At 38.9% G+C, this 20,507-nt stretch overlaps 1 protein-coding gene across 1 annotated transcript in view; it reads left to right on the top strand.

Moving 5' to 3' along the window:
- LOC137192433 (transmembrane protein 163a-like) overlaps nucleotides 1-20,507 on the top strand; it is a 67,642-nt gene that overhangs the window by 22,265 nt on the left and 24,870 nt on the right. The window lies entirely within an intron of this gene.

A 20,507-nucleotide genomic window follows, 5' to 3' on the forward strand; every position in this document is an offset into this window, starting at 1 on the left:
GTTCTCTCCTTGCAGGCATTTCCCCTAAGGCTTTGAAAACCGCAGTCATTAAGCCTCTTTTAAAAAAGAGTAACCTAGATCGTTCTATAATTTCCACTTACAGACCTGTTTTGGCATTTGATAGCGTTGATATGTGCTACAGAGACATTGCAGTTGTTTCCAAAATAAATACAGATACCATCTGTGTGTGATTATTTTTGGGAGGGGGGAATGAAAAACAAGACATTCGATGTGACATTGCATGAGATCTTTGATTTGATACTGATTAAAAGAGTTGGCTAATGAGAATGGATAAATGAAGATGACCTTTTTCTTTCAGGATAAGTATGTTTGAGTTGACAAATGACAAATAAAATGTCTCTCGACTTGTGTAAATAATAATAGTCTCCTTCATGATCACTCACACCAGCGCCACAAGCACTTCTTAAAGAGATTAAATGATGGCTACAGCATAGAAATTATGAGTTTCTCTTTATCAAAGCAGAAATGACTCAGTTTGCACTAATGCTCATTTGTGGATATGTCTTTAAATGGAGTGACGTTGGTGAGTGCCTGTCTAACTGCAAAGCTTTTGAACATGTGTGCATGTGTGTGTTTGCTCACACCTGTGCTCTGCTGAAAACCCTTGATGTTCAGTGGATACCAAGTGATTATGCATGGTTTGTTACACAGCTTCAATCATGAGATCTTGTGATTAACCTAAATAAACTACGAATGCTGGAACAGACAGACATAGAGACACATATGTTGACTGTGCAACATAATGCTTACATTAATTTACACGAAGGAGTTGACCTTTTCCTTGAGCATATCAGGGCCTTGCTGTCTGGCTTTTGTTAATCGAGTGTAGGACTTGTTTAATGATACGGACAAATAAAAAAAAAACAAAAAAACAAAAAAACAAACTGGAACTGGAAGGTTCATGGATGGGCTTCATAATTAGAACATGTTTTTTTTGTAATACTAATTGGATTCTCTTCACTTATACATTCAGGTGTTTTGTAATGAGGTTAAACCTTTTTGTTTACACTGAGATTTAAGCTCTGCCACTGTTGTCAAGGTCTTCTTTCCAGCTCAGCATCACTGCTCAGCCTCGCACTCATGCTGAATGGATTTCTGTTTAGGTTTCACTACATTAACTCTCTGATCTCACCTGTGTTGTTTGTGATGGACAATTAGTATTTACAACCCTGCTGCATGCCTCCTGATTTTGATGTGGTTAATGGGCTAGAGTCATACCAGCCCTTCAAGTCTCCTACACTAAGCATCAGCGGAGGTTTCATTTGAGTACATGACGTTGATGCAAACAGAACAATATGATTGTTAAAGGTGACATATAATGCTTTTTGTGGTTTTATGTCATTTCTATAGTTATAATGTCCGATATCCATGATAAACATAGTCAGAGTTCCAAAACATGTAAAAATGCTCCCTGAAAATCAAAAAGGCAGTCAAAAGGTAACGATACCCCCATTTCCCCATTGAACTGACATCAGATTGTTCGGGGATGCCCATAAATGGATGTCCGTTCTGTAGTCTTTGTTGCTAAGGTTGTTCCATGGGTTGTTCACATTGTCTACTTGCATATTTCGATTCAGATTCTGGCTCAATCATGAATGGATGTATTTGAGAAGTTGACTTTTCGAGTAAAGAACGAGAAAAGGAAGTGAAATCCTACTGCTATTGTTTGTTTACGTAGCATCTGGAGCAGGCGGAATTCTGTCGAGGGACAGTTTCTGGGAGCTAACCAATCAGAACAGAAATGGCTGATTGGGAGGGGGGCCTTAAAGAGACAGGAGCTAAAACAGCCTGTTTCAGACAGAGGCTGAACTGAGGGGCTGCATAAAGGGACAGTATAAGATAATAATGTTTTTTGAAACATAAATCATGCAAAGATATTCCAGTAGAGCCCCAGAATAGAAATGTAGACTCTTGCCCTTTTTGATGTCACCCATATGCACATTAATTTCTTGTGTGAGTATTTAAAAAAAATGCTGCACACAGCAGGCTGAAAAATGAGGTAAAAGCTCTCTGATGGCTGTAACTGCTGCAAAAAATGTTTTCTCCATCTCTGTCCCACTTTATCCGCTCAAAGGACAAAATTTGGGTTTGAAATATTTGCGAGTATTTCTAAACTTCAGAAGGTGCCTGTTTCCAACATGCTGCAGCTTTAAAGATGAGGCCATTAATGAAATCCTAGCTACTTGCAGTAATGCTATACTATTGATTACCTTCTCATGAGAAATTGTTTTGAAAACCTTGCAGGGCTGATGCAGGTCAGATGCAGGTTAGAGATGGTTCATTTTTCAACTGAGACAGACACTCAGTTGTTGTGGATATACTTTTTTTTTTTTTAGAATAAAGCTGTGGACCTCTTTTTGTCCATCAAAACTAAATTTTAAAATTCATAATTATTATGTTGAGATGGACGATATGAAAGTACAGCAACACACAGAATGATCAACAACTGAGCTTATTCACTTCCTTTTTTTTGGAAGAAATTATTGCAAGTATACGTTTGCACACAGTTTTTTGGGTTTTTTTTTACTTATTGTTTCTCTCACACATACTTCACCTTGCTGTTGATGTGTCAGGGAACTCTTGGTAGGCATTTTTTATCAGAAGCTATGGTGTGTTTTATCTGTGTATTTGCTTGGCTGTCAAATCATTTGCATAATTATAGGACAGCCTCTCTAGGCAGCCTCACACCATCTTCTATCAGTCAGCACCACTTGACTATTTTTACTCCTCACTGACGAGCCAAAGAAGTGAGGTGGTGCAGTGTGATCAGATATAAACGTCAGAAGAGAGTGCAAGCTGCTGTGAATGTGTGTGTATGTGTGTGTTAGGGATGTTTCTTGTTAAGTCACACAGTGTGGTTTAATGTTCTACCTATCCTGTGTTGAGGTGTAGCATTTCACAGCTAGTGTCACGTCTATGCAGCTCAGATTTTCATCACCACTGAATTCATAGACAAAGCGTTTTCTGGTGGGGTTTGGACTTGTCTTGTCTATATAGGGCTGCCAGATCGAGCCAACAATAATATTAAATTGAGGGACTATCATTGTAAACTGATATCATTTGCTCCGGTTAGTGTTAATGTGCTAGTCAAAGTGCAAACGCAGCTCAAGCAGTATGAAAGATTTTGATTGGGAGATTAATTTTGGTGGTGTGGTGGTGAGTATGGGATTTTTCTATACTCTCACCTCCTGCGTCTTCAGCTTGTATCGGGTCACTGCTGCATGTGATCTATACATGAAAGGAACAGTCTTGTGAATGTCATTAAATATTTATAGCAGCTCAATTAATTGTACTGTACCACACAAGCCAGCAGAGTTGTATTCAATGCCATGTGAGGTGGTTAATAGCTGAGGGAAATCCATTCTAAGTCTGTAACCTAAATGGTTCACTATTGTTGTGTTTTGTTTTACATCATTTTCTCACGCTAATGGTTGAAAAACAACAAAACAAAGCATTTCACTGATTCGGTATTGTACTTGGGGGATTCATGAGACAGATTAAATAACAAAGGGTCAAAATTGAAGCAGTAGAGGCCAAGATACCCTGACTAGACTTCTTGATATGGGTCCAGTTCCAAAAACTACAATTACCATAGTCCAACTCTATGGCCCCATTTTGTTAGAGTGGAATTCCCATTTAAGGTGAACCTGACAGAAGTTAACCAGTCAAGACCAGTGTCAAGTACAACAACATGATAAATGATGTTTCAGGATATTAACCTGAATAGGACCTCCTGTTAAATCCATATTCTGCCTGATCTGGTTTTCTGTGTTTTGCTTCTCATTATCATAGCAGCAGTCATTCCACTCCAGTTGGCTGCTCTCTCTCTTCAGAAATCAGAAAATTGCACTTAACTTGCTGTTTTCTAGTGGCTTTCATGTGTAATAGCACCCCCTTTAATTTATGAATGGTTCAAGGATCGAGCCTTTATAATGGACTCTTATTGAACCACTTGCTTTTCTTGCCTCGTGTAGAGGGGGAACACAAAAGAGCAGGCAGTGAAACTCTCACAGCAACCAACAACTAGTTCCACCGTGATCAATGGTAAATTGATGCTTGCAATGGATCCATTACCAAGAGGCCTGGGCTTCCTCATACTGCAATTTGTTACCTGGGAACAAATTATATGCTGGTGAAGGTAGCCTCAGGGAACAGGGCCTGGGAAAGCCTAATTTTCCCCTTAATGCATGAATGTTTTATTGAGCCCTATTCTGTTGGGCTGATTGAACGTGTAAATGGGATGGAAGAAGGGGATAATGGGGTGAAAGAAAGAAAGAGAATGAAAGAAAACTAAGGGTAATATCCATTTCTTTCTTCATCTTTTTGTAGAGCAGCAAGGTATTTCTGTTGAAACCAAACCATGTCACTCCTTCTCTCCCTGTATACTTAAAAATAGAGATAGACATTTTTAGGTTTTATTAGCTGAGAGTAAGCAAACACAGATGTGTGCACAGGGAGGGAGGGTAAGTAGAAGGTGGGTGAGAGAAAGGCCAGGTAGCGGAGTCAAGTAGACAATAAGAAGTAGAGAGATGAGTGACAGCAGACTGAGAGGTGTTGAACTGAGGGAATGATTGAGTTCACAGTGGCAAAGGACAAGAATGAGAAAAAAAGGGAAGAGAGGTTGCTCATCTTGCTGTCCATGCAGCAGCTAAACCAGAGCTGTAGTGCCCCAACACACAGTTTCATGCTATTATCATTTCTGTTACAGTTATCTCTCCATATACTGTCGTTGTTCAATCTTCCACAGCATTCAACCAAAGGACAGGTATTGTACCTATTGTAAAGTATTTCATTTAAGAGGAAAAAGCAGCTGCAGCATGACCTTCCATTGAATCAGCTTGACCTTCAGTTCGTAATAACAGCGATGAATGCTACCTTTTTCTTATCAGGAATAGCATTTAAGCACATCCCCTGTTTACAGAGGATTCAAAACTATCTCAAACTTTTTCTTTTGAACATTGTGGGATCACCTGGGTTTTTTTTTTTGTTTTTGATTTTTTTATTTCTTGTACTGACTCATAGTATCCTCTCCTGGGCCATGACCAGACAGTAATCCACCACCCACTCATTCTAGTTTAGTATAAAAACAAACAAACCCTCCTTTGTGCTCAACCCAGCCGAAGCATTGTCTCATGTCGAATAAGTCAGGCAGACAGATAAAACAACGGCAGTCAGACAGAAGGCGTGACATGAATGTGTCTTGGATATGTCAGTCAGATAAAGGTTGCAAAGTACGCAGCAATTAGTCCTTTTGTGCATCTTAAGTTTAGATCCATAGCAAAATCCATTCAGTATCTGAGATAATCCTCTTTATGTTTATGTATGAACTACAGCTCTGCTTCCAGGTGAAATTGTATTGGCTTCTTCTTGGATGATGTCTTAGCTGCAATATGAACTTGAGAGGTTATAAGTGTTTTCCGCGATCTGTCTGAATCCCCCTAGTAGCAGTTCATCGGCCACATCAGGACAACATACACGCACAAACACACACAGACAGAGAACTAATTTGCACTCAATTTTCAGCCATGGATCTGCCAGAGAGTGGAGGGTACTTAGATTATGACATTGAGTGCCCGTGTTTGAGTGTGTGTGTGTGTGTATGTGTGTCTAAATATCATGATCCTAGCTGATAAACCAGATTTTTTCTTTCCAAATGTATGAAATCTTTTATAACAGTGACACAGAATGTTTTACTAAATGAACTCCTGCAGGAAGGATGTCATGCTTCACTAAGATGCTGCGCAGATCATGTGCTGTAGATGTGTGTGTGTGTAAGAAGTCAGAAATCTAATATGAATGGGTGAAAAATGCTGGCGAGGCAGGAGCTCTCTGTTTACTCTCTCTACCTCAGCAGGAAAGAACACCTCACAACACCACTTAGATCCTAGATTGTGGTTGATGGACACAAGGGTGAAATCATTTTATAGCTATAAACTGACTAATATAACTGGAAAATATATATAACAGTGATATAACTGGATATAATTTATCTGTTTTAGGCTCTCAGCTCAAGCAATACATTGAAGCAAAACAGTAAAATGATCTCAGATGAAATTCAAGCCGTCAGTTGTCCGTGAAGAGTTGTGAAGCGTGAGAGCGTCACACTTCCTCCCTGTTCCTTGTCTCATATGTGCCAATCAATTTCAAGCATGTTAGACTGTTTTTGCTCCTCTAGTGAGATTGATACTGACTCTTGTTGCACACAAAAGGGTTGGTTTGGTATTGCACTCAAACAACTTTCAATAGTTATATCAATAGCCAGCAGTTGGAAAACATTCCTTTCTGTCTCTTTTTACTTTGTGTTTTCCTCTTGTGTTTGTAGTGGGAGAAGGGAAGAAATCATCATTGTTGCTGTAATATTAGAAGATATTGATGGTGTTTTTTTTATGAATACTAATCCCTTGTTGCTGTTTGTGTCTCTTGCATTCATGACTTCACTTCTTTACCTTGCTTTCAAGTGTCTCAGTTACATCTCTGATGAATAACCACAACATATGGTTCTTACAGTCTATTTTATAGAAACACTAGCTGTGGCTGCCCCGCAGATGTATTTTGCCTTTATGTGCTCGTGTTGGTCACTGATCTACATTGATGCCATATTGTACGTAATTTTTGTAATCAAAGCAATGCCAAAAAGGTGTCAATTTGGTGCCAAAATGAGAAGAAGGAAAATATTTAGAGTGGATGCCAGCAATGAAAAGTGTGAGAGAGAGGGAGGGATGTTACAAAAGTTCAGTTCAGAGTTATTTAAACAGAAGGACAGGCAGCTTATTCAATCAAGCAAGTTCAAGTTGGCTGTGGCAAGTATTCAGGAGGATGATTGTTGCCATTAGATGTCATATAGGGCTGCAACTATGGATTCTTTTCATTATCGATTAATCTGCCTATTATTTTCTCAATTGTTTGTCCATAAAATATCAGAAAATAGTGAAAAATGTCTGTTCTGATTTCTTAGAGCCCAAGGTGATATCTTCAACAGTCCAGCACCCAAAGATTAAAGATTGAGTTCACTGTCATGTATGACAGAAAAGCTTAAAATCATCACATTTGAGAAGCTGGAATCAGAAAATGTTTGGCATTTTTCCTTAAAAAAATGATTAAAACAATTATTCAACTATCAAAATCGTTGCCAATTAATTTTCTGTTGATTGACTAATCAAGTAATCGGCTAATCGTTGTCGTTTTATGCTGTATAAGTTGCTCATCACCACTTGCAGTAGTGCTTTGGCCACACTGCACTTGGGACTACAAAAAACTATTGAGCACACTTAAAAACCAAATAGTTGTCAATCATTTTGTTCTATATATGCAAATATATGGATTCCTTTGATCACATCTAATGCTGATGCAACTAAAATGGGGGCCGAAAGTTTCTTTTCAAAGGTGCCTCAATTATTTTTTACACTCTGTGACATGACCAACTCACAGCCAAACAAACCACTTTCATCTGCTGTCTGTCTTCTACTGTTCACTAACTCAAGGAGTAGAGATGAGGGCTAATAGAAAGTGACAGCACAGAATCAAAATAGACAGAAATAGTTGCTGGTCATGACTCACACCTCATTCATTTTTAAAGAAGATGAAACTGTATTGGGTTGTCTGAACGAGTGGAAATCGGGCTGCAGCTGCTCCGTGTGAATGTGGGTTAGCTTTGCAGTGAACATGAAACCTCAAACTGAGCATTAGAAATCACTGTTGGATAAACCTCTCAAGGCAAGTCCTTTTTCAGACAAGATAATTGGTGGGATATTTCAAAACAGATGTCTGAGATGCTCAGTCAGAGCCGTGATGCCAGATGAATCACAAGAGAAGTTTTGCCTCCATACCTTAATCCCTAACTCCAGTATGTTGTTGGATTTGTTGGATGCAAAACACCTTCCCCCACTATATAATATATAGTATCTTCATTGTTATGTTTTGTTTGACTTTCCTCAGCTACCACACACTACTGGATCCAACACATCACATCATGTTTTCAACTGAGAAGCCTATCAGTGCCTTCTGTGCTCTTGTTACCATGGTGAATAATGATGAAACTCGAGGCCTGTTGTCATGACAGGACTGCTTGTTACAGTGTGCATCCAGAAACTCTTAATCCCCCTTTTTTTGTAGGATGTATTATTATAACCAGAAAAATGATTGGTCTGGGGAGGCACCTCAGCTAGAAACAATGCTTGTCCTTACATCATCCACTGCCAATGATGACATAAAAGGCACTACTGTATGTTTCCAGATCAGGACAACTTTGGTATGCTTGATATGAGTGATATTATGTGTTTGCAGACTGGACTCACAAATTCACAATGTTATGAGTTGATGGTATGTGATTCATAAAGCCCCAGTGGATGGTTAAAATTTTGATTAGATGTAACGCTTGGGTAATCTTTGCAGCTGTAGCTTTTTTCTTAACATCCTTGACAGAACATTTCTTATACTGACTAAATAAACCAGAAAGCATTTAATTTCAAAACAGCTCACATTCATTAAAAAAAACCTGGTGAGTATCCACTGAGGTATTTTCCCCCTCCCTTCAACAACTCACATGGCTTCTAACTGAAGTAGGCTTGTTGTTTTCAAGTCTGGAAAAGCAGAAAAAAAAATAGATGTTGTGATAAATGAATCACTGTGACTCTGATTAGCGGCTGGTGGTGTGTTTGGTTTTCAGGTTTATTTATATTACACGTCACAGTGAGAGAACAGCAGGGGGAATGAGAAAGATTCTAATTTTAATGCTGAGGATTGAAAGATGCAATAGAAACTATTAAAGTGTGCTCTTTTAACGAAAGTCAAAAGCGGAAATGAATATCAACAGGACTGACATGTCTTGGTTGTTTATAAATGTCAGTATTTAGCCCATATAGTTGCTGTAGTCTCAGATACAGATACAGATTTACATAATTGTTGCATTGAAGTTAAATGCAGAGGGTAATTTTTTCAGAAAAAACACTGTTGTAGAGATGGGTTCGATGCAGTGTGAAGGGTTATTTTTTGTCGCTAAGGTTGCTCCATGGGTTGTACACGTCCACATGCATATTTCGGTACGGAAAGTTTCCATTTTGAATAAAGATGAGGAAAATAAGTGAAATCCTACTACTAATGTTTGTTTATGTAGCCTCCAGAACCACCAGAAGTCTGCCGAGAGGCTGGTCAATCAGAGCAGAGTGGGCTCATTGGGAGTGGGACCTTAAAGAGACAGGAGCTAAAAAGGCTGAACTCAGGGGGCTGCATAAAGAGCAAGTATAAGACAAATAAGGAGGGTTTTTTTTTAACTGTAAATCATGCAAAGATATACTAATAGAGCCCCAGAATATAACTATAGACCTGGAAATGTGCATGATTCGTCCCCTTTAAGGTGGGGAAGATGTGGTCTGGGTTAGGATGTGAGTGCAACCATTGGATCCCAGTATTTTTGAGTGGTTTTTAGTGAATTCTTGTGTTTTCTTTGACTGAATTACAACAGTATTTGCCTCTATGTTCTCTGTTACTCTTGATTGCATGGCTACGTTACAGACACAGACTCCACAGAGGCACACACTTACAGTAGATGAGAGTTCACTCAGCTGTAAACAGAAAATGATCAGATGCCAAATATTTCTTTCAACCACTGTGATTTTGATGCCTATCATGAAAAAACATCACAGTAATTGGTGTTTGACAGCTGAAGTTATCTTTAATGGCAACCTCTTTTCAGAGGCTACAGTGTGTTTGTGCGTGTGCATGTGTGTGTGTGTGTATGTGTGTGTCTACTATCGTGTGGCTACTTGTGTAAGTGTCTCAGGGATTTCAGTCTGTCTGTGTCTCAATTTGATTATGCAGAACAGTCTCCACAGAGTTTAGGAGTAACTGTGTTGTGGCCACAGATGCAGAGAAGACTTGCACTGTGATTTGATAAGTACTGAAGCCTTCATAAACAAAAACAAAACGCTGTCTGCCTCACTATCTTGTCTTTTTATTCTTCATATGCATGCAAAGTCATGCATAAGGATGCATAGGTAAAAAAAAAGAAAAAAATCACATTCAGGTATTTTTGCAAAAACACACCCACAAATCACTCTGTTGTCAGTTTCTCATGTTTCTTTTTCTGCCTCGATTTCTCTATGTGCTGAAAATGAACCCTCACTTTAGTTATGTCTGAATCAGCACCTCCTCAAGGTCAGAGAGATCTACATACTGAACAGTAGGGCTAGTCTTAACACCTGTCTCTATCACATTTCATGGTTTCTCTCTGTTTTGTGTAACTAAGTAAACAGAAAATGAATGAATGTTAATTTTTAATGGGGAAATACTGATGTCATCACTTCATTATACTCTGTATGGTTGCAGGCATTCAGACTATCAGAGAATCAGAGTATTAAACTGAGTATAAAACTGGCAAGACAGCACCTCTAAGACATTGGAGAATATTTGTAAGTCAACAAATTGTCCCTGGATCTCCACTGAGTCCTCAAAGTAAAAGTAAGGAAAGAGAAAGACAAATCCTAGAATTTAATTTAGATTTTAAACATGAAGGTGTCCTCTATCTAACTTGCCAAATAATAAATTTCTTTTTCAAAGGATCCATGCATAAATGACAAATAATGCCATTTGTAAGTGCATTCCACAAGAGCTCATATGAGCATTTAGCTGAGATGAAAATAAAAATAAAACTTGTTTTTAAAGGTGACTTATGCTTTTTTTGATTTTGTTATTTTTATACTGTTTGATGTTGGGTGTCTATGTTAAAGACGGTCAAAGTTCCAAAACATGAGGTGAACGTATGTAAAAATGCACCCTGAAAGTCAAAAGCCAGGGCTTCGTTTGCAATGTTACCTCTACTTCCTTCTTGTGGTGACGTCAGATTGTTGGCACACGCCTACAATTGGCCGTCTGTTCCATAGCCTTTGTTGCTAAGGTTGTTCCACCAGTTGTTATCGCATATTTCCTATCGGATTTGGGCTCAAACATGTATGGAGGTATTTGAGAAGTTTCCATTTCAAGTAAAGAAACAGAAAAAAAGTGAAATCCTCTACTGTTTGTTTACGTAGCCTCCGGAGTTAATGGAAATTGGCCGAGCCACAGCTCAACCAATCAGAACAGAGGGGGCTCATCAGGAATGACCCAGAATATAAATATAGACATGGAAATGTGCATAATATCCCCCTTTAAATGTAGCCTGATGGACTTTGAGTAGTAACAGTTTCATAATATTTGAGGGTGACGAGCATCATCATCTTTAGTTGAGAACTTGCAGTTAAAAGCTAAACACTTTGCAATGTCTGACAGTGTGACATTTCAAAACATAGACCCTTGTCACTTGTAACAGAGAAACATTTGTACAACTCATTGTATCTTAATTTTTTTCTGCAACATAGACGAAAAATGTAAAAAAGGCTAGAGGCTGAGATGTTGTTGAAATTGAAGGCAGTGATACAAAAAGTGCCTGCTAAAGTACTGTTGCTCAAGTGCATATACAGAGAGAGAGAGGGGTAGTCTAGAGGCTCAGGTGTCTGGCACGACTCACTGCAGGGCTGGAAACGATAGCAGTCAGACATCAGACTCAGGTGAATCCATTCTGCCATAAGCAAAATATTTAATGCCAGTAGTCCGTGTTTTTCTGCGTGTATGTGTGTGTGTGTTGTTCATTTGGTCTCCTAACACTGGTGTGAACCTCATGTGGTGTAGACTGCGTATCTGACTTTGTGCCTCAGTGGCCAATTTGGTTACCACCCACTCACACCGTAGTGAAACTGTTTAAACACAGGTCAGCAGCTGTCTAGTTTGGGATACTGAAGTGGCATGATTTCGGCTAATTATCGCTCACTGTGCCGCTGGAAGTCTTGAAACATATCAAAGCAAATAAATTAGTTAGGTAAACAGTCAACAGTGGGGTGATTATTCTATGCTGCCAGCTGGAGCTCCGACAGACCCGGAGGAAGTACTCACAACACTATACTTGGGTTTGTTTGTTTGTTTGTTATAATTAAATGGGAATGTATAAGCGCTGTTACGTACAGGCATTCAAATAAATCACAAACAACAGAGTCGGGGGAGAAAGTTTTAAAGGTTTCTATGCTTTCTGACAAGAAATTTGGAAAAAGAAAGAAGGGTAAAAAGGTAAACAGTGTGAAAAGGCCTTTTAAAATTAGTTTATTAGTTAAATAATGATGTATAATGATGCAGCTAATGTTGAGCACAGTGATAAAAGAGAGTGTAGTTGCACCGTCTCTACTCAATGCACCTTACTGTGACGTGAAATCTCTCTTTAGGCTTTTTTATCACTACATAGAGTCCTGCAGTTATTGTTATATTGAGCTGTAAGTACTGTCAAAACACTTATAAGTGTACATCAGCACTATGGATGAACAGATTCAGTGTAGACAGATGGAGGACTGCTGACTGTACTGCTGACATGCTGCTATGGATATACATCTGGTTTAGAGGAGATGTTTGGGAGACTGGAGTTGGTTTTAATCTGCTGTATATTTTTTACTGTTATATTCTTCAAACTGCAAGGCCAGTTGACAAACCAATCTTAACTCAAGGTCCACTTGTGCTGGAGCTTTTCAAAGTATCACAAGGCCCTCATCAGCAGATTTTGCTTAGTTTCCTTGTACCCGAAGATGTCTGAACTTTCCATGATTCTGAGCACCTCTAAGACATCTTAACCATGTTCATAAAAAATTGAGCTCGATAGGTCAGTTTAAAAAGCAATTTCAACTCAAAGTCCACTTACTCGTTTATTTTGGAACCCTTACCGTACCATATGGTCTTCATTTTTGCTTGTGCAAAACATTGCAACATTGAATACTGCATGTAAACAGTATACATTTTAGTTTTCTGTCTATCTGTACATGGTTGAAATCTAGTTGTCATATTATTCTTTGTATCTGAAAATTCCACCATTTCTCAGTTTTTCTTTTGTAGTCAACGATCTTCTGTGATCAACTGGTCCAGCATTAGTGAAAGATGTCCAAATTGGATACTGAACAGCATCATATTTATGGGTTTTTTCCTAAAAAAAAAACCCCCAGAAAACAAAAACAAAACCCAAAAGGGTCTATTTACTGTAGAAATCTGCAGTTTTCACAGTTGGAGGCTCAGTGTGGTCAGAGACTTGAGCTCAAGGGAGTGCCTTCAGCTCTACAATTGTATCTCTGTAAATGTTTGGCCAGAACAGTAACACTGAGTTGGAAAGGGAAGAGAAAACATTTTGAAAGTATTTGAATATATTGGATTTTGTATTTGTATTTTCCAGTTTATGTTCATTTGTGACTTTACTCATTCGAGGCATCTTTTATTTCTGCCTTGGAAAAAAACGAACGATGAATCAAGAAATTCATTCATCATTTCTGCACAAAATCTTTTCAATGAAATGTTATATAATTTAGGCAGAGCTTCTTTGATGTGTGTGTTCATGAATTGAGATGTCTTTGAATAAGATCCGCTTCAGTCTCTTTCTCAGTTTTGCCTTGAACTACAACTTGAAGTTCATTTTTTAAATTTTATGACACATACAAACCTAAATAAAGCAGCGTTTTGGCCTAGAATACTTTTGTGATTGAAGCTTTTATGTTCACTTGCACTTGCTTTAAAATCCACAGGGATTCATAGATGTTGTTTATGTCATATTGTAATGAGGACAGCGAGGCACAGACAGCCATGTTACATTTTTATATTTTTGGCATCATTTACATAGTAGATTATCCTCCTTGAGAAAGCTGCATTTAATTAAGACATGTATAAATGAAAGCGAAAAGAACGCAATCACAACTTCTGATATATGATGCCACTTGGCTGTATGATATAACCTTGCTCTGTCCCTGTATTGAATTACAATAAATGACTGGATCCTAGTGTGTAAACTACTCTAGAAGCCAGAGAAAATAAACCACAGTCATTTTTAGTTAGATTATCCTTCCGACAAACAATTCGGTCATCCTTCAAATTCTAAGAGAAACTAATACCTGCCTTCAGCTGAAGTACTGCGCTGGTTGCCACTGTGATGCAGCTGAACACAACAGCAGTCAGGACCTTGAAAAGTATTTTGTCTGCCGCTAATAATTTCCTCATAATACTGTCACACTGGTCGCCACAAGATATCCTTTAGCTAGCAGCATCACAGTAAATCTCCCTGCTGTGAGGAAATTAACAGAAAATGAATAGTCAGTAGAAATTACTTTTATACCAACATAACCCGTTTATGACTCTGCTGGGTTTTGCTGAACTGTAATTCCTGCCAAATTGTGAAGCATTATATTGAAAAATGTGATTAATAATGAACCTTGTGTGCTTTATTATTTATATAAGTATATTACTTCACTTTTACCTGGTGCAACAGAAAATGCAGCACTGATATGAGCAGAATGACAACCCCTGATGTAGAACTCCACTCATGGTTTCCTATACTGTTAAAACGTTTCCAGAATGAAGCTCTTTAAAACCTGCAGGTGTGTAGGAAGCATTAGTCAAATCAGCCGTGTGTTTGTCCTAATCTCTGCACGAACCCCGGTGAGTCCCTAGTGCCAAGCCTCTCACAGATGGCAACCCCCCTCGCTGTGCCCATCGACTGCAATTCTGCCCTGCTAGAAATCAATACTGCTGGGCCACTGTGAGGGGAGAGGGCTGAGGGAGCGTAGGAGCGAGGGAGGCCATTCAAGGGAGGGTTAAAATGGTGGAGGATATAGAGGGTTTTAGGACTATAGGGGTGTTAATGTAGGAAAGAAGAGGAGTGAGGGGATGGAAGATAGATTAAGAAGCAAAATGAAGGGGACTGAAACAGATAGGGTGTGGTAGGAGAGCACAAAAAGAGCAAGGGAGAGAGGATGATAAACGGTAAAACAAAAGTGGGGTGAAGTAGAGAAAAAGATGGGAGGATTAGGATAACAACTGCACCAAGGAGGACAGAGAGAAAGACAGGGAAAGAGGGGACCGAGACGGCCACCCACAGGGAACAGAGAAAAAGGAGGACAGAAAAAAAGGGGGAGGTTGGAAAGAGGGAGGAAGGAGGGGAGGGGGAGAGAGAGGAAGCGTCCCATTAGGGTTTTCTGCAGGGTGGACTCAGCCAGAGTGTGAGGCGCGGTGCAGAGCTGAGCCAAGCTCAGCAGTGGATCCTGAATTATTAAACACAATATTTTGCAGCTGAGCAAACGGCTGCAGCCATGTTGGATGTGTCTGCTGAGGGGGCAAAGATTGTGTTTATCTGTATGTGTGGTGGTGATGCCACGTGTTTTAATGTCTATCTATCTATCTATCTATCTATCTATCTATCTATCTATCTATCTATCTTTACGTGTGCTCAGATGTAGGTGTTTTATACTCAAGTTGTAGTAGTATAGCTTTTTTCTTAATGGTCTTATTTTTTGTGTGTGTACAAGTGTTTGTTGCTGTTGTCAGCTTGTTTTTGTGTGTGTACCACTGTGTGTGTGTGTGTGTGTGTGGCTATCAGAGGGAGTGTATGTATGCCACTTTTAGAGCCACTAATTAATGAGGAAGTAACATCCTGAAAGCCTTTGTGTTAACTCCCTGCCCCAGTGGAGAGCAACCAGCAATTTAAGACACACACACGCACATGCAGAAACATACACACACACACACACACACTTGGTAATGGGTTTCTACACCCTGACATACTGCCCATCTACACTTGTCTTGCACAAGTCAGTCTACTTTACTCATCAGAAGAAATAGCAGTTTAGCTAGAACGCTAATAGCGACTGTATGCATCAACTAACACATAGATGAATCATATTAATGAAGTATGAGAGAGACAAAAGTTTTTAGTCTTCAAGGACTCTCATTCATGCTGCTCCATCACCGCAAATATCTCTCAGCAGTTGCACTGATCAGAGATCAAATAAGTGCTACAGCAGCTCAGTGCATGTGTGTATGGAAATTGTTGGAGCCGCTTTGTCTTGTGGCTTTAATGAGGAAGAAAGAATGACAGCTTTTTAAATGTTACTTCAGCTCCAGTTATCACAGGGGACGGATCTTTTATAGATGATTTCCACAGATGTAGATACAGTGACAGCATAAAGATTACATCTTGGTGAGATGGATGAATTTACACTTTGTGGATATCTGGCTAGAATGTGTTTCAAACCAGCCCCCAAAGTCCATGTTGAATGCTTCTTGGATGCATTTACATGTAGCTTTTTTTTCCATCTGATCTGCCAAAGATGCAAATGTAAATGGGATCATATGCTTATACACATTCATGGAGTATTTGCAGGTAATTCCAATATTTTTACAAATCATTATTTTCTTTTCATGTGAATATGAGCCATTTGAATTGACCTATCAAAACTTTAAAAAGCTGCACTAGGTCACTTTGATCACTGGCAATCAAAAATAGCAGTGAATAACTTCCCTGCAGTCCAGATTTTCCGCCAGAGAAATCTTGGCAATGTGATGTTCTATTTCATTGCAACTCTGTTGCACAATTTCAGCACTGACAAGCGTATTTGCATAAAAATCTTATTTAATCAATCTTAAATGATGCATAATTGCTCCCCACTGTCTGCTCTCATCCATCCGTGTCCCCTCCTCCGCTCTCTAAAACTCTCCTTTTCCTTCATCTCTTCTCCGTCCAGCTCTCTCGCTCTTCTCCCTGCCTCTATTTCCTTACCTGCCTCTGTTTACCATCTCATTTTCATCACTACATTGTGCAAATAACAGCTCCACCACCGTCACCACATACCGCAGAAATAAAATGAAGTGCCTGTGAACCTTCAAACACTCTGAATCCTTTCCCTCATCTTGGGACCACTAAGTGGTTTTCCTCAACTTCAGGAAATGTGTCTATTGGGAGTTTTTTTTTTCTTTTTTTTTTTTTAGAGCACTAACACAAATAAGTCACCCTGATTAGATCAAAAGTTGAGAGAGTCACTTGATTGGCAGCGCAAGAGTGGCTCCTACAATCTTCCTCACTACCCTCCCCCCTTTATGTCTTTCTCTCTCTTTATTAATCTCTCTGACTGTTTCTCCGTCTCTCTCTCACCCACAGTCTGTCTCACTCTGTAGCTCTGTTTGTCTGTCTCTCTACAGCCCTGTCTGCCTCTTTTTCTGTCTCTTCTGCCCATTCTCTTTCTCCGGGATTATTCCTTTGCTCATCATAATGTAATTGAATTTCACATCCCTGAATTGAGCTCTTGCCCTTGAGGAACAGAGAGGTGGATGTAATTACATTTCTGTTTGGCTGCAAATGATTCTACTAATTCGATATGGACTCTTGTTTTTTCATACAGTCAACAGGGAGGGTGGTTTGATGAGTGACTGAATGGAAAGCAGTTAATCTGTCTGGATTTACTGTACCTGTTGGCAGACAATAATTAATTAGACAATAACACAATCATGAGTCCAGTTTGTCAGTGTGGATTTTGGTACAGGGGCGGATCTAGGAAAATATTTATGGGGTGGCAAGAGGGTGGCATGGAGGCTTTAAGGAGTAGTAGAAATATATGCTGATTTAATCACAAACAATCACATATATCAATATTTGCCGGGAAAAGTCCCCAAATGAAGATATTTTAACTCAAAAACATTACATTATTGTAGTGCAGTAAAATAGTAAAGCATTGAGTAGAAATATTTAAAGGTGGCATTAGAAATCAATTGTTTTATTTCCAAATCTAAAATGTGGCAGTTTTTAAATAATTTAACATACGACTATCACTCAGCCTATGTAGCCAATGATGCAAGATATCCAGTTTTTATCCAGTAATGCTGATAAAATGGCAAAAGTCCTTTTCTCTGAGCTTCAGTTTGAAAAATGTGGTGAAAGTACAAACTCCATCAGTGTTACTTTTAAAAGTAACTTGTTACATCACAACAATACAGTAACTCATTACATCAAAGCATTACCGACTGATAAAAGTAACTTATTAGAGTACTTTTGCGTTACCAATAGAGGAGACAGAGCAGTACGTTCATTTGTTGTTGTGTTTCTTGTTGTTATTACCAATTAATATTACCAATGTTATTGCGTGGAGAGATTATCAATAATGTTACGTTATGAATACGACTGCTCAGGTGGAGGTAAAAGGCAAAAATTCTGAGATAAATCAACATTGTCTCTTACCGTTCATCCAGTTCCACAGTAGAGAAACAGCTGAATCAATGCCAGGAACAGACTTATTGAAGGCCAGCAGATGAATATCAGCCTGAACAAAGAAAATCCTTGTGAGTTTCATTCACCAGAAACATAAAAAAAACATCTTATATCTTTTATTTTGTCTTAAGTTTTCAACAAAGTTAGTCAGTGAGTCACTGCTTCTTCTTCTTCTTGACTTCCCATGAAGTCAATGAGTAGAAATAGGGACAGCGCCACTCTGCCATTGCAACCCACATTGTGGTCAGAGGAGGGATTACATCTGTAGTGTTAAGTAAAGGGTAACTCATGTGATGCTGACTAATGTGGCTTTTTGTTTTGGGCTTGTAGTGAATGACTTTAGTGTTTTTTACACTAGGTGCTTTTGTACGTTTCACTCGCATGACTTATCTGAAATTTGGATGTTTGTCTGCAGAATGAACAGTTTCAGAGATGCTGGTAGATGCAGGAGATGCACATAAGCACCAGTGAATATTTGGGTTTAGTCAGGTTTTATTTGTCCCTCATATGAGACACTATTACTAAACAAAACACACTTCAACAAAACAACCCCGCCACTATCCATCTGTAGCCATTCTGTATTTCTACAAGTGGAAGCTGGCAACCCTACACACATATTTAGTAGGAAAAAAAGCCATTAGTAGTCGTTGTGTGCGGCCCGGGACCAGGAGAGGTTGCGCAGAAAGCTGCCGAGGTCGGGAGAAAACAGAACTGCTGCCCATTGCAGGAACGGCTAATGGCGCCTGGCGTCATCTCTTGCTGCATTCGCTTGAACTCGGACATCAAAGTTTCGCTCTTGTAAATTTCCAACAAGCCACAAATTTTCATACAGTATATATATATATATTTGAATTAGATTGCCCAAAACTTGGGTGTCAAGGCATTTTGTAGGAGTGGCAGCTGCCACCTCGTGCCACCCTGGTATATCTGCCCCTGATTCAGTAATATTTTTATTTCATTATTATTTTTAGGCCAGTTGTAGTCATTCATAACCATAGCACACAGTGAAAACTATAGGGGTTTAACTGTAAAGACTAATTTTAGTTTAAGAGCTGTTGAAAAACCAGTATCATGACTGGATTAACCTCATATGGAGCCCCAGAAATTTCTTTTTGGGTCCCCATTGACCCCCACTATACATGGTAGTACTCAAGAGCAAAAATGCCCAAATAATCACTGGCACCAGCCTCTCAAATGTGAATATTTGCTAGTTTTTATGGTTTTAGATGAGGATAAACTCAACGTCGTTAGGGTTTTTGACTGTTGGTCGGACAAAACAAGGGGAATTATTATTATTATTATTATTATTATTATTATTATTATTATTATTATTATTATTATTATTATTGGCATTTTTCACTATTTTCTGACATTTTATACACTGAACAATCATACTGATAATGACTTGTTATAGCCTTATAGTGCTCCTACCTCGCCAGCCTTGACCAGTACAGACAGTAACATCATTGCAGTGGTTCAGATACTTTACTATCTATCTCATTTAAGGCTACTGTACATGATTTACTTTTTATGTAAAGTTGGCACATCATTCCTCGTTCTCCCTGAACCTAACCCTGAAGCAGGACCATTAAGACCTCATCCTTGACTTTTATGTTTAACATAACAAAAGGTGGTGCCTTTCTCACCCTGTAAGTTAAAACTCTTTTCGATAGGTGAGGGCAGATGTGGAAGAAGTACTCATATCCTTTACATAAGTAAAAATAGCTATACCACCCCATAAAAATTATATTTTACAAATAATATTCCTGCATTTAAGATCTTGCACATGTAAAAGTACATAAGTATTATCAGCAAAGTGCACTTTAAGCATGAAAAGTAACAATAGTCATTACACAGACAGGCCCCTTTCAGAGTGATATATTATGATACATTTACTATTATTACTATTATTGATTCATTTACATGTAAGTAGCATTTTAATGCTAGTTAGCTAGTCGAGCTGGAGCTCATTTTTGCTTTTGTTATGAACTGCTGGGTAGTTTAATTCATAAGAACGAATCCTTTCAATAAGATGATCATACGCTGTTTCCTCTGAAATGTAGTGTGGTTGTATGTTGAAGCATACAATGAAAACACTCGAGTAAAGGTAATTAGTGACTTTCCACCACTGGGTGACTTTTTGCTATTATCTGTGTCTCTACTGACTTTGATGTGCCAGAAACTGCAGGAAATAAATGACAAAAAATGACAAAAGCACCGCCAACAGTTCAAAATCTGGTGCGGGAATTGATGTCGGATCAGATGCCGCCTCATCTATCATCTGCTTATAACCAGTGCCAAGTGAACGCTGAGGAGAGAGAGAGTATGGGTGTTAAGTGTTGGCACTGGCCTCGCTCTTACATAACTCACTGATAATTAGGGTTTACCGCTGCCAAGTCGT

Source organism: Thunnus thynnus, chromosome 11 (assembly GCF_963924715.1).
Source record: "Thunnus thynnus chromosome 11, fThuThy2.1, whole genome shotgun sequence".
Classification (NCBI taxonomy): domain Eukaryota; kingdom Metazoa; phylum Chordata; class Actinopteri; order Scombriformes; family Scombridae; genus Thunnus; species Thunnus thynnus.